We start from the raw sequence: 10,932 nt of genomic DNA, 5'->3' as shown, positions 1-10,932 counted from the left end.
CCAAATATTTCAGCTTCTTCTTTCTGACATAGGTTTGTGTTTGGTCAGTTGTGTCCCTTCCCCTTTTGGCATGTGCTCTTGGTTGAGATCTTGTTTTAATAGTTACATCCTTTTGTGAGGATGCAACTAGTAATGAGATTATTTTCTTATTAATCACCATAGTCTGTTGGGAGACAGTGATGTGGCTGGTTTGGGTCACACTTTCCTCAGCCACCTTATATTTTAAGGCTTCTTTGATTTTCACCCTTTCCCTCACCTTGCTCACTACCCTTCACACTTCCCTCAGGTGATGTGGTAGTTTTTTAAAACTAGTTTCTTTTTGAGAGAAACTAGAGTGTGGCTTCTTTGATTTAGATTTAGAAGATTTTGGTTTTGTGGCTTGGGTAGGCATCTATTTGGTCACAGTCATAGATGTCATAGCCACAGTTGAACTCAAAGAAATAGCAGGTTCGGAAGAGTTAGAGATATGAACACTTACCTCACTTGAGATGCCTCCATGATTGGTATGTAGTGAAGAGACACTTCATCATTGAGATTATTCCTGCATGAATCCTAGCATGGTATCATAAGAAACCTAGCATAGTACACATTTTTTTGTCTTTTCTTAATATCTCCTAATTTATACCCTAACTCTAACATGACATAATTGCTAAAATTAAAATACTTGTCATTTAAGAGCATGTATAGCATATTAAGCATGGAAGAAGTAATTACATCAAAGTTACTTATTTTTCCAAAAAATACTTTTATAAATGAGTCACACAGAAAGCTCCATTCTTTTCTAAGGCCCTTTCTTCTGATTCCACCTAAATTAGTAGAATCAATAGAATAGACCATAGACCTAAGCATGTTACTCACATCATTGTCTGTGTGGAACAGATGTGTTATTTTCATGCAATTAAAGACAAGCTTGAATCTCATCATAGTTAATACAGTATTCATTACCTTTAAGACTGAAGTTAATGGTCATGTCTGTAGAGTTGAAAACGGATGTGGTCCAAACTTCCTCCATAACTTCGCAGTAAATCATAGGAGACTCGAGCATAGATGTTAGTCGCTACACACGCGCTAATATTATATCCAAGTATACGAGTTCGCAAGTAGTATAAGATATAAATCAGATTTGATCCCACATAGACTGTATTGGTTAACTATCTAAATTACGCACCTAAGCAATAATGTATGGTTATTATTCAATGCTAAGACTATAACAAATTAAGGTTGGTTAACTAATATTAACTATGAGAATTAAACACTTGAATTAATCAATATTACACACACATGAGATCCTAACTTCATTACTACTTCATTCAATAGTTATTGTTATTAACCTTAGCATGTAATGGTGATGATATTAATCGAACAACACGAAACTGATAATCGCCAACTTTCATTGTACGAATACCATTCTACCAATCATCCACAATTTAGATAGAAGCTGAATAGGAATCAATTATGTTGAGACCCTATATGTCTACATAATTTGACAACGTAACGAATTAAGCACAAGTTATTCATGATGATTACACAAGGCAAGTAAAACGGTTAGAGTTACCCACTAATCATGCATACAACACATGAACCTATGCTAGCATGGCAAGTTCTAAATCTCAAGATCCACTGTCACTTCACAGAGATTAACAGGCTATCTTACATGTTCGAGACGCATATAAGACGAATAAGCACAACCTATACTAGATATCATACAATCACCACATACCAAGATATTGAACAATTAACTAAAGAATTCCATAGTAAATCCGCTAGAATCCCATGATCACGATTAGCCCATAATAGAAGTCATCGTCACCATGGGTTCATATGAAAGCATGATAATAACACAACGATATAAGGCTGAAAAATACTTAATTAATAATGAAGTATGTCACAAGAGTATTAAGGTTCAAAGCATAAAGAAAACTAGCATCCACTGTTACAATGAATTAAAAGAATCACAAGATAAACTAATGCTTCCTCTTGTTCGTTGTTACGTCCCAAAACAGTCTTCTCAATCTTCTTGCCTTCGCTCTGGTTAAAGAAAACGTCTTCCCATAAGGTTTATATAAGAGTCCAGGAGTCACCGCGCCAACAGAAGCCCAAACAAAATTGAAAACAAATAAAATCAGAATCTGAAATTTCGCACGCACGTGGCCGCTTGCTCCCTCCACGCGGTAGCGCGCTGGCACGCGGTCGCCTGCTCCTAGCGCGCGGTCGCGTGCTACCCTTTTGGAAAATTCTCTATTTTGCTCTTGTTTGTGCTCATCACCCCTAGAATGATTCCAAGCACTTCCTTAAGATTTATTTGATAAAAACCACCTATCTTAGCATGTTATACCCTGAAATGCAAAAACACTAGAAAACCCGTCAAATACATAAAATACTTGAGTTCAAGACACCAATTCAAGCTGTTATGAGACGCTCTAAGTGGTATAGAATACCACTTATCAATAGAGTACTTCATTTTGTAGTTGCTAATGAAGTCAATCATCTTGTAAAAGTGAAAAAAAGGAATGGACTTCTATACTTTCTCAGAAAAAGATAAACAAATAAATAAAAATAAAATAAATTATCCAATGATAAATGCCAAAAATAACCGTTTAAAAAATAAAGTGAGCTGTAGAAATTCCAAAACTTATCCATTGACATATACATATACACTGTAAGTAAAGTCGACGGATAGGGTTTAGAATTAATGACTATGATTGAAAAAATTCGACAGATACATGATGTGCTTTTATCCGTCGAGGGATAAAGTACCCAGAAATATTTTTGACTTTCAACGGATAATTCTTAATCAATGAATTCCATCAGTATTTACCCTTAGCAAATCCTGATTTTGGTGTCAGGATTTGACAACTTGTAAATCTTGATTTGTAACTTTAATAAAGTCAAACTTATTTTTGGTTGCATTATAAATTACAGAACCAACAAATAGAATTACGAATAATTAAGCATACCTAACTCACTTACCAACCTAGAGAAAGTTGATTTATCAAGTGGCTTGGTAAAGATGTATGGAAGTTGCTACTCACTTGGAACAAAATGTAGTTCCACAGTACCATTCATGACATGTTCTCTAATGAAGTGGTACTTGATATTGATGTGCTTTGTCCTTGAATGCTGTACCGGATTTTCAGTAATGGCAATGGCATTGTATTATCACTGAAAACTGGAATCTTGTCCACATGTTGACCATAATCCAATAGTTGATTTTTCATCCATAAAATTTGTGCAAAACAGCTACCAGCAGCAATATACTCAGCCTCGGATGTGGAAGTAGAAACTGAATTATGTTCTTACTAAACCAGGACAAAAGCTTATTTCCTAAAAACTAACATGTGCTAATTGTGTCTATCCTGACTATTTTTCACCATGCATGATTTGCATCTGGATAACCAACTGGATCAAAGCCAGAATCTCTAGGGTACAAAATCGCAAGTGTTGGTGTACACTTGAGATATCTAAATTTTTTCTCTATTTGTATTAAATGAGATTCTCTAGGATCAGCCTGAAATCTAGCACAAAGACAAGGAGAAAACATTATATCTGGCCTACTAGCTATCCAATATAAAAGTGAGCCATCCATGCCTCTATAGTTTGAAATGTCCACATACTTTTCAGTAGTGTTCAATTCAAGTTTAGTGGCGGTGGCCATGGGAGTTTTTGTAGATGTGTAATCCATTAAGTCAAACTTCTTTAAAAAATCATGAATGTATTTAATTTGACTAATGAATATTCCATCACTAACTTGCTTAACTTGTAGACCAGGAAAGTAAGTTAGTTCTCCTATCATGCTCATTTCATATTTGCTTTGCATTAATTTGGCAAACATTTTACAAAGTTTCTCATTTGTAGAGACAAATATGATATCATCTACATAAATCTGAACAAGTATACTAGATCATTGACATTTCTAAAGAAAAGAGTTTTATCAACAATACCTCTTATGAAATGATTTTCTAAGAGGAATTTTGACAAAGTGTCATACCATGATCTAGGTGCTTGTTTCAATCTATAAAGTGCTTTCAAAAGATAGCAGACATAATCTAGAAAGTTGGGGTCTTTAAAACCTGGAGGCAGACTGACATAGACTTCCTCCTCTAAATCTCCATTTAGAAATGCACTGTTGACATCGATTTGATAGACTTAGAAATTGGCATGGGCTGTATCGGCAAGAAAAATTTAGATGGCTTCAATTCTTGCAACAGGAGTAAAAGTCTCATCAAAATCTATTCCTTCTTGTTGATAGTAGCCCTTAGCAACCAAACGTGCTTTATTTCTTATGACGATGCCATTCTCATCCATCTTGTTTCTGAATACCCATTTGGTGTCAATAAAATTCTTGCCTTTAGGTTTGGGTACCAGCTTTCATACTTTATTCCTTTCAAATTGATTTAGCTCTTCCTGCATAGCTAAAATCCAAGCAGGATCCAACAAAGCATCTTCTACCTTTTTTGGCTCTTCCTGTGACAAAAAGTTGTTGTATAGACATTCTTCTTGAGTTACTTTCCTTGTTTGCACCTTTGAAGATGCATCACTAATGATTAATTCGAATGGGTGATCTCTAGTCCATTTTCTTTATTGAGGAAGATTAGCTCTAGATAAAGAGGCCTCATAGTTATCTTGATGTGTGACTGAGTTTTGATTTGAAGAAACTCCCCCTGATTTTATGCATCTTTGATTTGAGTTTGGGGTTCTTTCAGTTTGTGATCTAGAATGACTTCCAACTCCTATTGAGGGATCAACGGATGTTGAATTTCTCCTTTTAACGGATGATACAGTTTGTCTGTCAACGGATGATGCACCATGTCTTTCAACGGATGTTGTACATGATCTTTCAACGAATACAAATTTTTGTCTTTCGATGGATGTAAAATTTTATGCTTCATTTGTTGTTGATCTTTCTGCACATTCCTTGGAAATTAATTCTTGAACACTTTCATCATCACTGTCATCACAATTCATCTCAACATTGTCAAATTTGAGGCTTTAATGGAAACCTTCATCTTTCAGTCCTACAATCTTCTTAACATCAAATACAACATGTACAAATTCCATAACAATGTTGGTACTTAGATTGTAGACTCTGTATGCTTTTCTAACTGCATATCCAACAAAGATACCTCCATCTGCTTTGGCATCAAACTTTCCATTTTTCTCAGTTTGATTCCTTAGAATAGAGCATTTGCAACCAAAAATTTGAAGAAAGTTCAGTGTTGGCTTCCTATTCTTGAACAATTGATGATAAGGTGTCATGTATTTTGCTTAATTAACCAAAAAAATATTCTGAGTGTACCATGGAGTATTGACAACTTCAGCCTAACAATAAGTTGGTAACTTTGATTCCTCCAACATGGTTCTTGCAGCTTCAATTAGGGATCTGTTCTTTCTTTCCACCACTCCATTTTGTTGTAGATTCCTTACTACTGAAAAATCATACATGATCCCATTTTCTTCACAGAACAACCTCATTGCAGAATTTTTGAATTCATTTCCATTGTCACTCATAATTTTTCTAATTTTGAGATCAGGATGATTGTTGACTTGCCTTATATGATTGATAATGAATCACTAGCTTCATCTTTATATTTAAGAAAATATGTCCAAGAGAACTTCGAGAAATCATCCACAATCACTAGGCAATATCTCTTCTTTGAAATTGACAACACATTTACTGGTCCAAACAAATCAATGTGTAATAGTTATAGTGGTTCTCCAATTGTAGATTCAAGCTTCCTTTTGACTGATGCTTTAATTTGTTTCCCTTTGTGTCAAGCATCGCATAATCCATCCTTTGAGAACTCAACTTGAGGAATGCCTCTTACTAGGTCTTTCCTGACTAATTCATTTATAGTCTTGAAGTTCAAATGATACAACTTCTTGTGCCATAGCTAACTTTCATCTTGACTTGCTTTGCTGAAAAGACAAGTAATTCAATCTGCATTTGTTGAGTTGAAATCAGCTAGGTATACATTTCCTTTTCTAACTCTAGTAAGGACCACTTTTTTGTTCTTTTTGCAAGTAACAATGTAGTCTTCAGTTGTGAAATTAATAGAGTTGTCTTTATCACAGAGATGACTGATACTCAAAATATTGTGCTTGAGTCCATCAACTAAGGAAACTTCTTCAATGATGATATTCGCTTTTAAAATTATGCCATATCCCATGGTATACCCCTTGTTGTCATCTCCAAAGGTAATGCTTGGGCTAGCTCTTTCCTTGAACTCAGTGGGCAGGGTAGAATCTCCAGTCATGTGCCTTGAGCAACCACTATCCTGATACCAAAGATTCTTTCTGTTTCCCTACATACATCAAAATTAAATTTAGTTGATTTTCGTACCCAAGTTTCCTTGGGTCCAGCCTTATTTGCCATTTTATTAGGATTCTTACTATTTCCATCATTAGAATTAGGTGATTGTAAAAAACCCTTATCTTAGAAGTAGGATTTTAAAGCCCTTGAACAGTTATGATATTATCAGGCACATTAGGATTAGCATGGTATGGCAAAGATTGTGTAAACATGTTATTCTAATATGGCATACTAAATGGAATTTGAGGCATACTAAATGCAACATAATATGGATTGTGTGAAAATGGCATATTAGCATAATGTGCAGATAAATTTTGTGCAGGCATAACAGGCTGCCATGCATGGGTTGTATGGGCATGTTAGGAAAAGGTGGAGGTGCAGATATAGGAGCATGTTTCACAAACTTGCAATTGATAGATAAATAATTAACACTATCACACTTAACACATGTCTTTCTAGGTGTATACTTATCAGGTGTATAGTTGTTATTCTTCTTTATCCCTACTTTCCCATTTCTATTATTTTTCCTTTTAGAATCTGCCTTGATCTCAATCTTCTCCAACCTGTCATTTAACTGCTTCATTGAAAGGTGCCCTACACTCACTCTGCTTGCATCTTTGGCTTTGCTTGATTCCCTTGGAACAAAGTGCTTTATCACTGAACAATATTTTTCATTGATCTTGGTTAGCTTTGCTTTGCTAATGGTCTTTTTCTGCATCAACGGATAGGCTTCTTCGTCCTTGGACGGATAGTAATTTTTGGCTTTCAACGGATAATCTTCAGCCTTCTTTAACGGATACGCTTCATCATCCGTCGAATCCACATCCGTTGATAGTCAATCAATATGGTCCAGTTTTTTCTTGTTCTTTTTCCATGCTTCTTCAGAGAAGGACTCAATTTCATGAACTTTGGCAATTTGGGAACTTACATCACTTGATAATTTCCAGTATTTAATCACCTCTTGCTCACGTTCGAGCTGCTTTCTCAAAATCTCCTCTTTTTTCAAAGATTCATTCAAGTCATCCTTTGCAATATTGCACTCTATTTTCAATTTCTCAAACTCAATGAATTGAGTTTGTAACACAGCATTCCTCTCACTTGAAAACATATTGTTCTCTTTAATTCTATTATTTTCTTTAGTGAGGGATTTAAGATTAACATGCAAATGATACAATTCAGTAGATATATCATTTATGGAATCATTGCATTCATCTTTAGAAAGGTGTGCTAGGTTTATAGTGATTACCTGATTGCTTGAAAAACTGACTTCTGATTCATCTGATTTGGCCACTAGAGCTAGGTTGACATAATCTACTTAGGTGTTTTGTTTATGTAATCATCAAGTACACAACATATGCACAATAAAAACAATTAGAGTACACAGGCTTACATTAAACAGATGATACTAGTTCACAATTACATCACCAGTACTACCATCACTTATCTTTCCCGTGATAGCATTGTTATTATCATTCTCACGTCAAATTAGAGTCACTGAACATCAGCATTATTATCATCATTGTCACTTCAAATTAGAGTCACTGAACATCACATTTGTGTTAGCAAAATCTCGTAGATTTCATATAAAGTTTACCAAATGTATGTACAAATGTGTCCCAGATGGTTAGTCCCCTTCCACCCTCCTTGACTACCACTCCATACTAAAAATACAAGCATAAAAAAAGCGGTTGGAAAATAAATACTTGATTGCACTATCAGTTAGCATTAGTAGCAGTAAAGACTTTACTAAAACATTTCGTGTAGAAGTTACCTGAACCAAGTAAGTGTGCCCTGGGATATAAAAGTGTGCAAAAAAGATTTTATTAAACCAGTAGAGTTACTTCTTTGTTAATAAAGCATCTTTTGGCACATAAACAACTTTGTTATATGGTTATCACATCTAAACATGAATATACAAAGTTTATATCACTTGGGACGCTAATACAAGAACTACAAATGCAATTTATAATCGAAAAACTTCACATACCTTCCATCATGGGTGAAAGGGAACATCAGGCCCTCCTGCAACATGAGATTATTGCTATTTGCAAGAACAGGCTCCGCTCATCCAATATACACACTTAGGAGTTAGGACTGGACATTTTAAGTATAAAAATAACAACCTTCGAGTTTACCTATTATACTAGCCCGAGATTATTCCCAACTTGGAGACTACTACGTAGTTGAACACCAAAGTGAAAGGCTACAAGTATTTTTAATTAGAAGGCTGATGTAACATGTTCCGAAGTACTACTCCGATAGAAATAGTAATTTTAGATAACTCATGGACTTGTTCCACTAGGGGAAGAAGGTTCCTTCCGGAATTCCTTTACAACAACAGCCAGTGCTTCAGGATTCAAGCCTAAATCACACAGGACGAGCAATCAGAACAGAAAGGGTGTGACGATTCAGACCTGTCTCAAGAACGTTTGACATTCCAAATGCAAGGTCAAGAGACTCCCTGGTTGTACAAGAAGCAGTTGGATCCATGAGATATACCTGTTACCATTTGAAAAACAGAATTTTTTTTGTCGAATGAGCCTGCACACCTGAAAAGTGAATGTCTCAGTTCAAGGCATTAAAACTAAAGCAGATAATCAAAATTTTCCAACATAAAAAGTTTGTGGAAATTCCTGAGATGAAGTGATTAACAGACTCCTAGACAAGTGATTAACAGACTCCTAGACACAGAGAAAGGTGAAATCTAGTGGTAACAGATCATATACTGAATCTGCAGCAGGGCTACAAAAGATGGATATATTTGGTATTAGAATATAGGAATATATTTAAAATAAAATTACACATTTTAGAGTTGGTTATTTTGGCGGGAAACTTAATTTTAACAAAGAATTCTCTTTGTATCTCCGGGGAAAAAAGACACAACCACCAAACTGTTGCTCTCGGTTGTGTAAACAAAATTCAAGTGAAACTCGAGACTATAAAAAATACAAAGGGTCTACCTTTCTTCGAGTGCTTTGGATTTTTCCATTCACATTGCCACAATCCTTCACATTCAGTCGAGGGGATTCATAAGGAAGACACTAACACAGAACCGGAAAAAATCAGAAGACCACATCTCTGTTTACTTAAAACAAGGGATAGTACACAACAGTGCATTCCCAGGATACCGCCAATGCAGAAAAGTACAATCAGCAACCACACAAACCAAGATGACATGAAACAATAGAGCATAAATGTGAATGTTGTTATGATAAAAACAACAACACACACCATATTAATTTCAACAATTTTTTCATTATCTTTATCAGTATCTAAGGGAAACTTAGTTTTAACTCCTAACTGCTCCTTTGAAGGATTACAATTCATGCTTCCCTATCAACCAAGATACGAAGTGGCCGAGATTAAAAATTACTAGTGACAAAATAATAGAAGAGCAGAGAATAATCAACAAAAAGAGAAAAAAAAGTACACACAAGGTTGTAGGTGCTCCAATATTTCCATAATGTGCTAGTCCCAAGTTTTGACAAGTTCGCTTTCTGTAAAAACCATATATCAAGTAGTAAGTGTCATTAGTTACTTACGGATATCATTTTCCCTTTCACCAATGTTAGTGTTGCTGCTGCTATCAAAGTTGAATTCTTCATCCACTTCATTCCCAGTGAGGTGCTCAAGAACACTCAATGCATTCCTCTGCAGTTTCACCTCAACTCCATTCTTCAGAACCTTTTTTGAAGGAAATAATATAATGTTTATATAATTATTGGTGCAAATTTTGAGAGGTGGAGGATACAACTATAGCTAAAACTTGTAATGAGAAACTAATAAAATAGAAGCATCAAACTAAACTATTGTACACATCACATAATCATATTTCTCCAAGCAATTAGCACTACTAAACCACAACTAAAATACCACAATGACATTTTCTAACTCTCTAAAAGCTCCGTCTTTATTATACCAATCTGGATGATGAGTTATGACAAACTAATCAAAAAAATGGTTAAAATTAACTATTTAAATCTAATTAGAATTAACTAATTAAAAAATTAGGGTTTGAAATTGAAATCCCCAATTTAAAAATTAGGGTTTAAGCTTACCCAATTTAAACTTTGGCCTCTGACTTGAGCTTTGAACTTCGCTTTGAGCTTTAAGTTCTCAATTGTTAAACCGTTAAACTCTAACTTGAGCTTACTTCCCACCTGAACAACCTCCGAGCTTTTCAAAGTTTCACCAGAGTGCATACATAGAGAGCAAAGAGAGTAGTTGAGCACAGAGAGATTGAGAGAGAGAGGGAGAGGGCGAGAGAGAGAGAGATAGAGAGATGGAGTTGTTCTTCAGTCTAGTATAGAGAGAGGAGAGATTTTTTGATTTATTTGAGTTTATGTTTTTATATTTTAAGAGATGAAAGTATGTGAATGTGTCTTAATTTTTAATTTATTTAAATCTTATGTATAAAGTTTAGAGAGGGAAAGATGACTAACTTTGAAATTTTGCTAAAGGTAAAAGACGAGATGGGGGATTTTAAGAGGGAATTAATTATTTGGCTAAGGGGGAAACAGGGAAGACGTGCTGGATCATTTTATAAAAACATACTTTTACATCGTTTGGGATAAAAAACTATCTTTATCTTACACAAAGACATCGGTTGGGAAAAACTGATG

At 35.0% G+C, this 10,932-nt stretch overlaps 1 long non-coding RNA gene across 1 annotated transcript; it reads right to left on the bottom strand.

Moving 5' to 3' along the window:
- Nucleotides 1-8,116: 8,116 nt before the first annotated feature.
- On the bottom strand, nucleotides 8,117-10,643 carry LOC141668418 (uncharacterized). The gene is made up of 4 exons (XR_012553060.1): nucleotides 10,369-10,643; nucleotides 9,853-9,994; nucleotides 9,271-9,351; nucleotides 8,117-8,859 (listed from the first exon to the last, which is right to left on the bottom strand). It is a non-coding gene; the product is annotated as an uncharacterized LOC141668418 (long non-coding RNA).
- Nucleotides 10,644-10,932: the final 289 nt, after the last annotated feature.

Source organism: Apium graveolens, chromosome 6 (genome assembly GCF_009905375.1).
Source record: "Apium graveolens cultivar Ventura chromosome 6, ASM990537v1, whole genome shotgun sequence".
NCBI classification, from domain to species: domain Eukaryota; kingdom Viridiplantae; phylum Streptophyta; class Magnoliopsida; order Apiales; family Apiaceae; genus Apium; species Apium graveolens.
Note: the sequence above shows the minus strand (reverse complement) of the source record. Positions and strands in the feature narration are given on the sequence as shown.